Raw genomic sequence first — 14,487 nt, 5'->3', positions numbered from 1 at the left:
TCATTCATCCATTAACTTTCATGTCAGAAAAATGTTTGAGCAACTACTCACTAGATTATAAAGTCAGGGGATAAATACAAATCAGCTTAAGTCTTGTTCCCTTTCCTCAAGGCGCTCCCAATCTGTTTTGTGGGGATAAGAAAACATCTGAGAAGGCAGGTGGGCATGAGAAGAGGGGGTGTGCAACCCAGATGTTGGGGTAAAAACACAAGCATAAAGATGCCCATCAAATACAATTGTATTGAACTGATGATCTTGGTACATTAGAGGACAGCAACCCAATGCAGGTGCCAAAAGAGGAATGAGAAAGAGAAGGAACAGAACAAGATAAAGAAAGAAGAAGAAATGACATCATAAGCCTTTAGGCTCCTAACCACTTCCCCTTACAATACACACAATGGGTGATAGGATGATGTTCACAGATATGCTATATTCCCTGGGTATTTGACTTAGGGGCTATGGCATAGATAAGGTATTTGTAGTTTCTGGTACATAGCTGTAACTCCAGCCTTTTCTCTCCCATGTTGGAATGACATTAACACCTAGATAACCTAGTCATCTCTAATATACATGTGTGTGTGTGTGTGTGTGTGTGTGTGTGTGTGTGTGTATTATATGTATATATTTATTTATTTAGAGACAGAGTCTCACTCTGAGGCTCTGGCTGGAGTGCGATGGCATGATCTTAGCTCAATACAAACTCCACCTCCCGGGTTCAGGTGATTCTTCTGTCTCAGCATACCAAGTAGCTGGGACTACAGGTGTGCACCACAACCATGCCCAGTTAATTTTTGTATTTTTAGTAGTGACAGGGTTTTGCCATGTTGGCCAGGCCGGTCTCATACTCCTGGCCTCAAGTGATCTGTTTGCCTTGGACTCCCAAAGTGCTGAGGTTACAGGCATGCACCCCACTCATCTCTAATATATATACAAAGGAAACCATAGTATTTTCAAACTTTGGTTCTCTATTCTAATTAGAAACAGCTTGTGCAGCGACAACCCACCATACCCATGTGACAACTATGACAAGTCTTGTCTGTGTCTTATGTAGGAGCCACCAACAATCTTCCTTTTCACACATGTGATTTTGTGTGCATTAACTTTATAGAACATTTAGCAGGTATGCACCAGAATGGCTGATGGTCCATTTTTGGTAGGTGTGAACAGATAGAGAAAAAAAAAACCTAAAGATATTACGGTTTTGGTATTGAAAATTTGGCAATATAAGAGTGAAATGGATAAAACTGTAATTGCCTAACAAAGTGACCACTTTGCCTCTTCTTGTTTCTGACAGAATAGTGTAATAGGTGTCTTTTTAGTAAATTAAAAATCTATTACCTAATAGGTATTTGATACTGGCTAATTTTGTTAGTTTCTAGTGCCCCTTCCATACTAAATGTGTAACCAGTACTAAATGTTCAAAAACTGATGAATTGTTAGATGACTTTCTTTCAGATCTAAAATTGTACAATTCTATATTTTTTAAAAAACAGTAATTGAGGGCTGGGCATGGAGGCTCATGCCTGTAATCCCAGCACTTTGGGAGGCCAAGGCAAGTGGATCGCATGGGGTCAGGAGTTCGAGGCCATCCTGGCCAACATGGTGAAACTCCATCTCTACTAAAAATACAAAAATTAGCTGGGCATGGTGGCAGGCACCTGTAATCTCAGCTACTTGGGGGGCTGCTGAGGCAGAAGAATTGCTTGAACTCGGAGGCAGAGGTTGCAGTGAGACAAGACCATGCTGGAACCCCAGGAGGCAGAGGTTGCAGTGAGCCAAGACCATGCTGGAACCCCAGGAGGCAGAGGTTGCAGTGAGCTGAGATCGCGCCATTGCACTCCAGCCCAGCCGACAACAGCAAGACTCCATCTCAAAAAAAAAAAAAAAAAAAATTTTAGCTGGGCCTGGTGGCAGGCGCCTGTAATCCTAGCTACCTGGCAGGTTAAGGCAGGAGAATCACTTAAACCCGGGAGGTGGAGGTGTCAGCGAGCCAAGATCGTGCCATTGCACTCCAGCCTGGGCGACAAGAGAGAAACTCTGTCTCTAAATAAATAAATAAATAAATAAAAAGGTAATTCAGGATAAGTAAACTACAAAAAGCATGATGCATTCAAGTTCCTCTTTTTTATAATTGCTAATAGTTTCCCTAAAATCAGATAACTACAAGGCTTGATAATAACATTTAAACAAATAGTAGGAACTCTTCACAAGGGGAAATACTCCTTTCAATTTTGTATTTTCTTCATATTCTGCCATTCTTAAACTTGCTGAGTCTGATTTGCTCTTTCAGTAAGTAAGATTGCAAGCGTGTATGGTGCCTTCTTATAAATGAGAAGGTCCCCATTTGGGCTGAGGCAGGCCTGCAGGCACATGCCTCTCTATGTGGAGGGAAAGAGTACCCTTCCTCTGAGCAGAGACAGCCCCACATCAGCCCATACCAGCCCCTCTTGCTCCCTTAGCCAGGCATGTTTGTGCAGTGTACACACTGCATTACCTGGTCCTTATTTCCAGTGCCAAAAAACTTGGCCTTTCTGTGCACTAAACACCTCCCCATGCTAGGCACTTGGCCAGGCACTGGAGATAAAAAAAGAGGAGTAAGAAAATGTCTACCGGCCGGGCGCGGTGGCTCAAGCCTGTAATCCCAGCACTTTGGGAGGCCGAGGCGGGTGGATCACAAGGTCAAGAGATCAAGACCATCCTGATCAGCATGGTGAAACCCCGTCTCTACTAAAAATACAAAAAATTAGCTGGGCATGGTGGTGCGTGCCTGTAATCCCAGCTACTCAGGAGGCTGAGGCAGGAGAATTGCCTGAACCCAGGAGGCGGAGGTTGCGGTGAGCTGAGATCGTGCCATTGCACTCCAGCCTGGGTAACAAGAGTGAAACTCCTTCTCAAAAAAAAAAAAAAAAAAAAAAAAGAAAATGTCTACCTTTGGCAGTCTGGGAAGAGGGCCATATAAACAGATCACCACAATAAGAGCTGGCAAAGTGATCAAACAGAAACACATAAAGTGTCATAAGATCAAAACTGAGGGAACAACTCTTTTTTTCTTGGATGGGGTTATAATCAAGGAAAATTCAGGAAGAAAGAGGCATTTAAATAGGCATTCATAGGATGAGTAGAAGTTCATGAAATGGGAAAAGGGCATTAGAACTTTTGTGGCGACAAGAACAAACTTAAAACTCTCTTCCTAGTCCCCAAATCTCAGGAAAGCCTTAGGTTGTGGCTTACTTTGATTTAGATCTTGAATCACACCATTTTTTGGGGGGGAGGGGGTTTGTCTTTCTACATGTCTTTTTGCCTTTCACATGATCCAGACAAGCTTAGAAGTGGTAAAAACAGTGTAATAAACAGTGTTCATTCGCCAGGACTGTCCTCTGTGAAGCTCTCTCAGAAGTCTGTAGAGGCCGTAGGTGGCTGGTTAAAGGTTGGGGATTTGGGATTATTACCAAATGGTCTCCTTGAAGACATGGCACACAAGGACATTCCAGGAAGAGGGAACAGCATAATCCCACAATATTTTGTTTGCCAGATGGAAATATCTTTAGTGACAAACACTTAACTTAGCACCAGGTATGACCTTCAGTTATGCAACAGAATTGTGGATCAGCTAGGACATAGTTTTGCAAAACCTAGACTACTTATTTCCCTAAAAGAAAGTTTTGTCCAGAAAAAGTATCCCAAGGCAAGAGACTATATTTCCAATTCTTGTGAGCCTTTTCCCTTCTTGGCACATGCTACTGGTTGCTAGAAGAATGAGGAGAGAGTATGTGCATAGAACAGCTTCTCACAAGTCACTGTCATTCTCAGAAAGAAACTCAGTATGTGTCCATTTGGCAGGAAGTCAGAGACATGTTTTCTAGACCATTAAGAGATAGCAGTCATATGCCAGCAGCAAACTGATTGCATGGGGCAGAGGTGGGGAATGACGTTTATTTATTTCCCATAGTAGGCCCTCTGATCTTGCTTTGATGTTTTGAAATAATGGTGTCCTCTGAACCCGTTTAAGGAGTTCAAGGCAGACTAGAAGCTTTACTGGGCAATATTCTACATAGTAACAACATCGCCAACAACAACAAACTAATTGACTATGTTTTTACTGATTAGCTCCAACTGCCTATTTCAGGCCACACACTGATTAGTCTGGTTCTCCTTTGATGAGGTTGTGCCCAGAGGCAGCACCAGCCTTCGAGAACCTGCCCCAGGGCCCTCATTACAGCAATCTGATAAAGCAGAAAGCACTCAGGAGTACCTCTCCAATGTTTATGATCCTCTAGTGCCCAAGACATTCCTTCTGAAGCACGCCACAGACTAGGTAATGAAAAACTCAGCCCACATTAGTACCCAGGAAGGGGTCATTAAAGAGAACATGAGACAAACTCAAGAACACTTTGTAAACTCAAAAGGAACACAGCAGGTCAAAGAATAAAGATCATGGGCAGCAGCAGAGAGTCGAGGAAGTGTCAACCTGTATTTAGGGCTCCTGCTAAACAGAGTTATGTGTCAACAAAGAGCATCCAGGAACGTATCATGCATCAGAATATCCTCATTCACCCTTAAAGGCTTCCCATTCCTCAGCTCAGGAAAAGCTTCCCCATCCCCCAGTTGCTTACATCAAAAATTTTAAAACCAGCATTTATTTCTCCCTTTTATTTCTTCCTCCCCCATTAAATCAACCAGCCAACCAACCAATCAATCGATCAGCAAACCCAACCTCCAAATTATAGACTGATGTATCCACCTCTTTATATCTCCACTGCCTCCATCCCAGCCCAAGCCTCAAGAATTTCTTGCCTGGACAACATGAATAGCCTACCTACTGATTTCTCCACACTCACCTTGGCTGCCTAATACCCCTAATTTCTGTATGCGAAAGGTCTTTGTAATATTAACAAACGATAGACATTAACAAGGAAAAAGTTCTGTAGATTTGACTGTCAGGCCTCCAACTCCAAGCCTGGCCATTATAGTCTTTGTGACCCGCACGTACACCTCTGCATGGTCCTCAGGAGCCAGAAAGTCTGAAGTAACCACAAGTAACTAGGTGGCCACAGAAAGAGGTGAAACAACTTGTTTCTGCCTCAACTAATTGCTCTCCCCCTGCAACCTGCAAGCATAGTTCCTGCTCAGCCTTTTGGAATTTCCCCTCTGGACATTGGATTTTTCAGGACTCCTACCCTGTAACTATGTAATTTAGTGCACCCTCCCCTCTGCTTGCAACTGATAACCTCCACCTTTATGATCATGCCTGTTTATAACAGATGGCCCCTACCCTTGTGATCATGCATTCCGTGACACCCTACCCCTCCCCAAGATAGATTACCGACTCCTACCCTGTGGCCATGCGTTCTGAGATGACTTTCCCCTCCCTAAAATAGATTACCATCTTTAACTGACCACTTGCCCCAACCTAGAAAACCAACTCCTATCCCACTGCCCTCCACTGGCTCTCTTCCGACTCACCTCGGTGAATAAATAGCTGTGTTGCTCACACAAAGCCTGCCTGGTGGTCTCTTTATGCGAGTGACATGCCTAACTTTTGGTGCCAAAACCCAGGATGGGGGAACTCCTACAGGAGACCAAACCCCCTGTCCCTACTCCTTGTGCTCCCTGCATGAAGAGACCTATCTAAGACCTAGGTTCATCAGCCTAGCCCATGCATCCACTTACCATCCTCAGATCAGGTAAGCGGTTGCCTCAACTCTTCTCTTTAGCGCTTTTCGCTGCCTGCCAGCTTCCTTCTCCTTTGGGTTTCATTTTCCTCTCCCTTTCAGCAGAGACAAGGAAAACTGGACTTTCTGTGAGGTTCATGACTGGAAAAAAATCCCACATGGGTCACGGGACTGGGAAGACAGTCTTCCCTTGGTGACTGATCACTGCAGAGATGTCTGCTCTGGTCACTCACTCGTGCGAGACCTAGACAATTTTTGTCAACAAATGGGCAAATGGTCTGAAGTCCTTTACGTCCAGGCATTTCTTTTACATTCCAATCCCTCCCTAATCCCTGCTGTCAATGCAACCCGTCCCAAATTTTCCTTCTCTCTCTTCTACCCGCTTCCTCCTATCTCCTTGTCCATCGACACCTCCAACCTTTCTCCTTCCTGCCTGTAGGAACCAGACCTTCATCCAGCCCTCCCACCCTCCCAGCCTCCCTCCTTCTCCTCCTCTGCCCACAACCCACTTCCTTATGCCCCTCCATTACCGCCCCCCCTCCCCCACCGCATACCTGGTCAGGCTTGCAGTTTAGTCCCATGGCCAACTCCTCCACCCCTACTCAACAACTCCCCTTTCGGGAGCCTAAGGCATGGTGAGGGCGCATGTTAGTTTCTCCTTATCCAACCTTTCCTAAATCTGCCAGTGGTTAGGCTCCTTTTCATCAAATCCTCCAATACTTAACCCAGTCCTATAATCTTACCTGGAGTATCTTAAATGTCATCCTTACTTCTACTCTCACCCGTGAAAAACATTTATCACCCAATTAGCCCTTAACATTAAAAAAGCTACATAAATAGAAATCTGGCCCTCAAACCCCACAACAGGAATTAATTTATCTTGCCTTCAAGGTGTTTAACAATAGGGAGGAAGCAGTCCAGATGCAATGCATTTAAGAACTACAGATGTTTGCCTCTGCCGTAAGACAAACCTCAGTCACACCACCAGCTCACAAAGACTTCGAAGTGCTCAGACTGCAGTGTCCAGCTGCCCCTCCCAGACCTTGCTTCAAGTGTCGGAAACCTGGCCACTGGGCCAAGGAATGTCCGCAGCCTAGGATTCCTACTAAGCCCTGCCCCGTCTGTGCAGGCCCCCCACTGGAAGTCGGACTGTCCGACTCACTCATGTTCTTTGGCTTGGCTGCTAAAGACTGATGCTGCCCAAACATCTCAGAGGCCCCCTGGACCATAATGGACATTGAGCTTTGGTAACTTACGGTGTAACGTGAGTCCATCCCCTTCTTAATCAGTACGGGGGCCCAAAACTCCATGCTAACCTGTCTCCTTGGCCTCCATAACTGTTGTGGGAATTGACGGCAAGGCCCCCAGGCCTCTCAAAACTCCCCAAATCTAGTGTCAGGCCAGCACTCCTTTCCATATTATTTCCTAATCACCCCCACTTAATCCTGTTTCCCTGTTAAGCCAAGATAGCATAACAAAATTATCTGCCTCCTTAACTGTTCCTGGGCTACAGCCACTCCTCATCGCTGCCCTCCTCCCTGAACCCATACCTCCCTCAATAGCTTCCCTTATGTCCACCTACCTTATCCCTAGGGTGTGGGACACCATCTCCCCATCCATCCTGTAGTGCCAAACCCCTATACTCTCCCTAACTTCTCTGAAACTCACTCGAATTCCTGAGGAACATAAATACCCTGCTCCTGCCTATCCTGCCACTTCACCCTCTTCCTCCATTCTGTGCGCCAGGACATTTCCTGGTTCCACCCCTGGCTGCCACCCTTAACTCTCTTCTAAAGTAAATAAATAACCTTTTCCAAGGTACCCAGTGTAACTTCTCTGCATATTCCTCCTGCTCCCTTGGCTGCCCACATAATTGCACCTATTATTTACCTGTATAAAACCCATAACTTAACCCATTCTTTGCTAAACCAATCCAACCCAACCCTTTTCCTTATACACTGCTGAAATTCAGGGTTGTGCAACTGGAGTTCTTACACAAGAGTCAGGTCTGCATCCTGTTGCCTTCCTCTCTAAACAACTTGACCTCATTGTCCTAGGTTGGCCCTCATGCCTACGTGTGGCAGCTGCCTCTCCTCTACTCCTTCTTAAGACTTTCAAAATCACAGGCTATGCCTCACTCACGCCATAGTCTTCAGGCTTTAGCATCCTCTATGCATCTTCCACATCTGTTATCTGCTCCACGTCTTATCCAACTCTATTCACTCTTTACTGAAACTCCCACTGTGACTATTGCACAAGGCCCTGATTTTAATCCAGCCTCTCATTTAATACCAAACATAAACACAAGCCCTGAGCCCCATTACTGTATCTCCCTAATCCATATAGCATCCTCCCCCTTTCCACATAGTTCTGTCTCTCCCATTCCAAACCCAGACCACACCTGGTTTAATGATGGCGGTTCTTCAAAGCCCAGTCAGTTGACACTGGCTAACGCTGGTTATGCAGTTGTATCCCATTCATCTATCATTGAGGCTGCCATACTCCCTCCCTCTACCACTTCTCAGCAAGCTGAACTAATTGCTTTAACCCGTGCTCTTACTCTTGCTAAGAAACTATATGTAAATATCTATACTGACTCTAAATACACCTTCCACATCCTACATCACCATGCTGCCATATGGGCAGAAAGGGGCTTTCTCACTACACAGGGATCTTCCCATTATCAATGCTTCTTTAATAAAACCTCTCCTTAAAGCCCTTCTCTCAGCCAAGGCCGAAGTCGTCCACTGTAAAAACACCAAAAAAACTTTAGATCCCATTGCCCAAGGAAATGCTTTTGCCAATGAAATAGCTAAGAAGGCCGCAAACACACCAATATCCCCTCCTAGTGGACGATATTTTTCTTTTTCATCAATTACTCCTACTTACTCTCCTGAATCCTTAACCTAACGGTCGCTTCCCACTCAAGGCAATTGGTTTTTGGATCAAGGAAAATTCCTTCTTCCTGCCTCACAAGCCCATTCTATCCTCTCTTCTTTCCATAACCATTTTCATGTGGGATATAAGCCTTTGGCCTGTCTCTTAGAACCTCTCATCTCCTTCCCTTCATGAAAGTCCATCCTTAAAACAATTACATCTCAGTGCTCCATCTGTCACTCTACCAACCCCCAGGGATTTTTAAGACCTCCTCCCTTTCCCACTCACCAAGCACGGGGATTCACCCCCATGAAAGATTGGCAAATTGACTTTACTCATATGCCTCGTGTCCGAAAATTCAAATATCTTCTTGTATGGGTGGTACTTTTACAGGGTGGATTGAAGCCTTTCCTACTGGAACAGAAAAGGCCACTGCTGTTATTTCTTGTCTGTTAAATAATATCATTCCCCCATTTAGCCTGCCTACTTCCATACAATCTGGCAATGGCCCTGCTTTCATTAACCAAATCACACCGAAGCAGTCTTTCAGGCCCTTAGCATTCGATGGAATCTCCATGCCCCTTACTGCCCTCAGTCATCAGGAAAAGTAAAAAAGGCTAATGGCCTCCTAAAAACACATCTTACCAAACTCACCTTTCAATTAGAGAAGGACTGGGTATCCTTCTACCTATTGCTCTTCTCCAAATTTGTGCCACTCCCCAGGAACTCACTGATACAGCCCCTTTAACTCTTATACGGCCACACCTTTTTGCCTGGGCCTAACCTTCTCCCAGACACTAGCCCTCTTGGAGACTATCTTCCAATTCTCCAACAAACTAGGCAGGAAATCTGTCAAGCTGCTAACTTCCTCTTACCCACTCCAGATACCCAGTCTTATAAGAACATCTTACCTGGATGATCAATGCTGGTCAAGGACCTAACCCATCCAGCTCTACAGCCTCAGTGGAAGGGTCTCTACCTGGTTGTCTACAGTACCCCAACTGCTGTTCATCTACAAAACCCTTCCTACTGGGTTCACTGGTCCAGGATTAAACTGTGCCCATGAGACGACCAGCCTAGCGCATCCACCTCCTCTTGGAAGTCGCAAGTACTCTCTCCTACTTCTCTAAAGCTAACTAGAATTCCTGAAAAGTAGACACAAACCATAGAGGATTTTAGTTTATATCCTAACATTGACAGGAATCCTTCTCTTAACTTTGCTATTTGCAGCAGGACTCTACACAGTCACCCCAAAAATTTGGTGTACACCTCACAAGCTCTCTATTTCTGTTGCTTTCCATATGATAATACTTCTGATCACCCTTCTTGTCTACATTTAAATGCCCTATGCCTGCTTGCCTTGCCAGTTCACTGTTTTCCTCCAGACCATTTTAGCTAATATCTCATAGTTCTACCCACAAACTTCTACCCTCGATTCCTTCTTTGAGTGGATAAATGACCTTGTGTGGCAAGGGACACTCCAATTCTTTCACCAGAACAAAGTTCTCCTCTTTTCTACTCACTCTTATTCCCGGTCCCATTCTGTCGTTCCCTACTCCTTACTAATTACCTTCCAACCCTTACTCCCCTAATACCTGTCTTCCTTCTTTTATTCGGAGCTTGCATTTTCCAATTAGTCTTTCAGTTCCTACAAAACTGTATTCAGGCCATCACTAATCACTATATACGGCAAATGCTACTTTTAACAACCCCACAATATCACCCCTGTCCCAGGACCTCTCAGCTTCTTAAGGCAAAATGCCTTCCCAACCCTCCCCGTTCATTTGCCTGCCTTATACCCAGTCCTACTTCACAGCAGAAACACCAACACATTGCTCATGAATTCCAGGCAATGCCTGGCTAATGTCAAGATGCACCATGACACCTCTCCAGAACCCGCACATATTCCTTTCAATCCAAGTCTTCTGGGACCACCCCCATCCAACCTTGGCCCGAGGCTCCATCACCACCCACCTTAAAGCTATTACGCTTCCAAGGACTTAACCAAATACTAAACTACAAGAATCACAGGCTTTTCTTTCAGGTGTCCACGCAGCTCCCTGTCATGCTCGAAGAAGCCACAAGAAACATCACCCCTACTCTCTTCTCTAACTTTTTTCTTTATACATATACAAAAAGATGGGAATGTCAGGCCTCCAAGCCCAAGCCTTGATGACCCACATGTACACCTCCCCAGGAGCAGGAAAGTCTGAGGTAACTACAAGTAACTAGGTGGCTACAGAAAGAAGTGAAACAACTTGTTCCTGCCTCAACTAATTGCTGTCCCCTGCAACCTGCAACCACTGTTCCTGCTCAGCCTTGCAGAATTTCTCCCCTGGACACTGGGTTTCTCAGGACCCCCACCCCTGTAACTATGTAATTTACCACACCCTCCCCCCTGCTTGCAACCGATAACCCCCACCCTTATGAACATGCCTGTTTATAATAAATGACCCCTCTACCCTTGTGATCATGCATCCCATGATGCCCTTCCCCTCCCCAAGATAGATTACCGACCCCTACCCTTGTGACCATGCATCCCGTGATGCCCTTCCCCTCCCTAAAATAGATTACCACCCTTAACAGACCATTTGCCCCAACCTAGAAAACCAACTTCTATCCCACCACCCTCTACTGACTCTATTTTCAGACTCAGCTCACACATCCGGGTGAATAAACAGCCATATTTCTCACACAAAGCCTGCCTGGTGGTCTCTTTATACAAGTGACGCACCTAACATTGACAACATAAAAAGCTGAAAATTTTGAAAGTCAAAAAACATCACCCCACATATTTCTTACCAGTAGGAACAAGGGGCTGGGGACGAGAGAAATTTTACTTTGTATTATACATGCTTCTGTATTATTTAATTTATTCAGTGACTATGCATCTTTTAAAATAAAAAATATATACAATAAAGCATGTTATAAATAATTAAAAGTAAATGCACTGATTATTTGACACAAATATGACAAGAGACTTAACAGTCTTAATATACAGAAGCTCATACAGATCAAAAGGAAAAGCATTAAGACCATTAAAATAAAAATGGGTAAGAAAACAATTTATACTTTGAAATGAATAAATTTTTAAATTTAAAACATGGTTAAGGATGTTAACAAAATGTTGAAAACTGAGTACAAACATGTAGTAAACAAATAAAAAATGTCTCAATAGTCAAATAAGTACAAACTAAAAGTGAGATATCTAGTGACAAGTTTAAACTAGTGAAAGAAGAGAGAGAAGAAAAGTGAAATATCACTTTTTGCCAATTAGAATAGCAAGACTATTTTTAAAATTTTATAAATCTAATATTGTATCCATAGTTTGTGGGAGTATATAATTTACTTGGTAAGAAATTTGGCAATGCCAGATATCCGAAAGATTCACAGTCTTGATTAGTGATTCTATTTCTAGGAATATATTATAAGGTAATAATCACAGACATGAACAAAAATTTAACCATAATCGTAACAGTAAGAAATAAATATTTGGTCTCTACCCTTGGTTCCTAACCCAGAGCTCTTAAAAGTCTTATAATTTCTTGACTGGTAGGGGTGAGGGAAGCATCTCTTGTTATAAATTTGTTATATTTGTTCTTTGACCTTCATCTATATCCTTTACAATAAACCAGTAAATATATGTGTTTCCCTGAGATGTGAGAGCCATCATAGCAAACTATCAAACCTGAGGAGGAAGGTCCTGAAAATCTTTGATTTGTAGCCAAGTCAAACAAAAGCATGGGCAACCTGAAGACTCACTAATTGCTACTGGCATCTAACTGTGTAGTCTTAAAAATGCTTGGTGTAGAAAAGCTATACATTTAGTGTCAGAAGTGTTGCCAAAGTATAGAAAAATAGATTATTTTTCCTTTTTAATAGTGGTTCATCTGAAAATTATTTAATTGTGGAAATTATAAGGATTGAATAAGGGCATAGTTAATGGGTTACATCTATCAATAAGACGAATATAATGCTGTAATTAAAAATGTGTATGAAGGTTCAATATAATAAAAATACCAGTCTTCCATACATTAGGTATAAATTTAACATAGTTCCAATAAAAATACCTTCAGAATTCTTTTAATTGAAAAGCTGATCCTAAAACTCGAATGGGAAAATAAACAATGGCCAGGAAGACCAGGAGAGAGAAAAAGAGTAATGCGGAAGGACCAGCCCTACCAGATAGCTATGAAAACATTTTGTAAAGATGCAATAGTTAAAAGAGCTTACTACTAGAACATTAATAGACAAATGAAACATTATAGACACAAAATATATACATAAGTTTATTCTGTTTAAAAGATGCATCTTAAAGGAGGAAAAGATGGACTACTGAGTAAATGATAGTAAGACAACTACAAGATATAAAGAAAAAGGTTGGATCCATACCTTCCTAATATTTACCGCTTCAAAAAAAAAATAAAGAAATGTAAAAAAATGTACAAGTACTACAAGAGAAAGCAGAAGGACTAGAAGTAAGCAAGGGATAATTATTATTGTTTTTTTTTTTTTTTGAGGCGGAGTCTCGCTATGTCGCCCAGGCTGGAGTGCAGTGATGCGATCTCGGCTCACTGCAACCTCCGTCTCCCAGGTTCAAGCGATTCTCCTGCCTCAGCCTCCCAAGTAGTAGCTAGGACTACAGGGGTGAGCCACCACACCCAGCTAATTTTTTTGTATTGTTAGTAGAGATGGGGTTTCACCGTGTTAGCAAGGATTGACTTCGTGATACGTCCGCCTCGGCCTCCCAAGGTGTTGCAATTACAGGCGTGAGCTGCCACGCCCGGCCCTGGGATAATTATTCTTTTAACACATTTAAAATGGGGAAGGTCTTTCTAAAGATTGCGCAAAATCCAGAAACCATAAAAGTAAATATTGTAAATTTAACTACATAAAAGTATACTGCAAAATTTCGGCATGGCAAAGATTCCAAAAGCAAAGACAAAAGCAAACTGGGGAAAATAATTGTGATCTATATTACAGACGAAGGACTAATCTCCCTCATGTGTCATGGCAGCTGGGTTCCCGGAGTAAGAGATGAGAGCGAGAACCCAAGATGAAATATGGAAGGTGCAAACCTTTTATAACCTAATCTCAGGAGTGACATTGAGTTTTTCTTTCAAATTTTTCTGATTTGTTTCCCCGTGGTATGATTTATCTTGTTTCTTGCCTTTGTTTTTCTTATAAATTTAAAAATCAGATTTAGAAGCTTAATTAACTTTATGTTAAGCCTTTTTGCCAAGAATATTTCATATGTAGTATATTGAATTTTATGTTTCCTTTTATTAGTGAAGCAACTTTCCCAGAAGCACCACAGTGGACTTGTTCTCAAATCTAATTGGCCAGATCAGGGAAATATGTGCCGTCCTGGACCAATCACTGGAGATGAAAGTGTAACATCCGCCACTGGGGTTCTGCTACTACACAGGATGAAGAGCGGTGATCTCAGGGTGTTAAAAAACAAAGTTGGGTGAATTGGTTAGAGTTTGTAGGTCCAGAGGACAAGGTGCTCTCCCTTGCCTTTAAACAGAAACATCAACTTGGGAGTCACAAAGGGAAGTGGCCAGAGTTGAGGCAGAAGGGTAAATACAGGCCACATCATGGAGGGACCATATACAATACACAGTAAATGCTGCCAAGTAGGAAAAAGGTCATGATCAGATGGACATTTTAGAAAGAACCAGTCAGGCCACAATATGAAAAGTTTAGGCAAATCTGGAGGCAAGAGGTGTCACTGGGATTCAAGTGTAGGCTGCAACTGGCTGGGATCAGATAGTTGGTAGCAGCTAGACCCAACTCTAATATTTGAGGGGCCTGGGTAAGAGTACCAGAGGAGGCCAACATACCATGTGAACAGGTATTCAAAAGTTATAAATCAAGTTAGTAAACTGTCAAAAACTCTGTCTTCCTGCCTTGATAAATACATCTTCCTAAGGAC

The 14,487-nt window shown here is 43.0% G+C and overlaps 1 long non-coding RNA gene across 1 annotated transcript; it reads right to left on the bottom strand.

Moving 5' to 3' along the window:
* Window positions 1–3,273: 3,273 nt before the first annotated feature.
* On the bottom strand, window positions 3,274–13,103 carry LOC116530613. The gene is made up of 2 exons (XR_004260085.1): window positions 11,164–13,103; window positions 3,274–5,422 (listed from the first exon to the last, which is right to left on the bottom strand). It is a non-coding gene; the product is annotated as an uncharacterized LOC116530613 (long non-coding RNA).
* Window positions 13,104–14,487: the final 1,384 nt, after the last annotated feature.

Source organism: Sapajus apella, unplaced genomic scaffold, assembly GCF_009761245.1.
Source record: "Sapajus apella isolate SASKATOON/1434 unplaced genomic scaffold, GSC_monkey_1.0 scaffold3, whole genome shotgun sequence".
Taxonomy (NCBI): Eukaryota; Metazoa; Chordata; class Mammalia; order Primates; family Cebidae; genus Sapajus; species Sapajus apella.
Note: the sequence above shows the minus strand (reverse complement) of the source record. Positions and strands in the feature narration are given on the sequence as shown.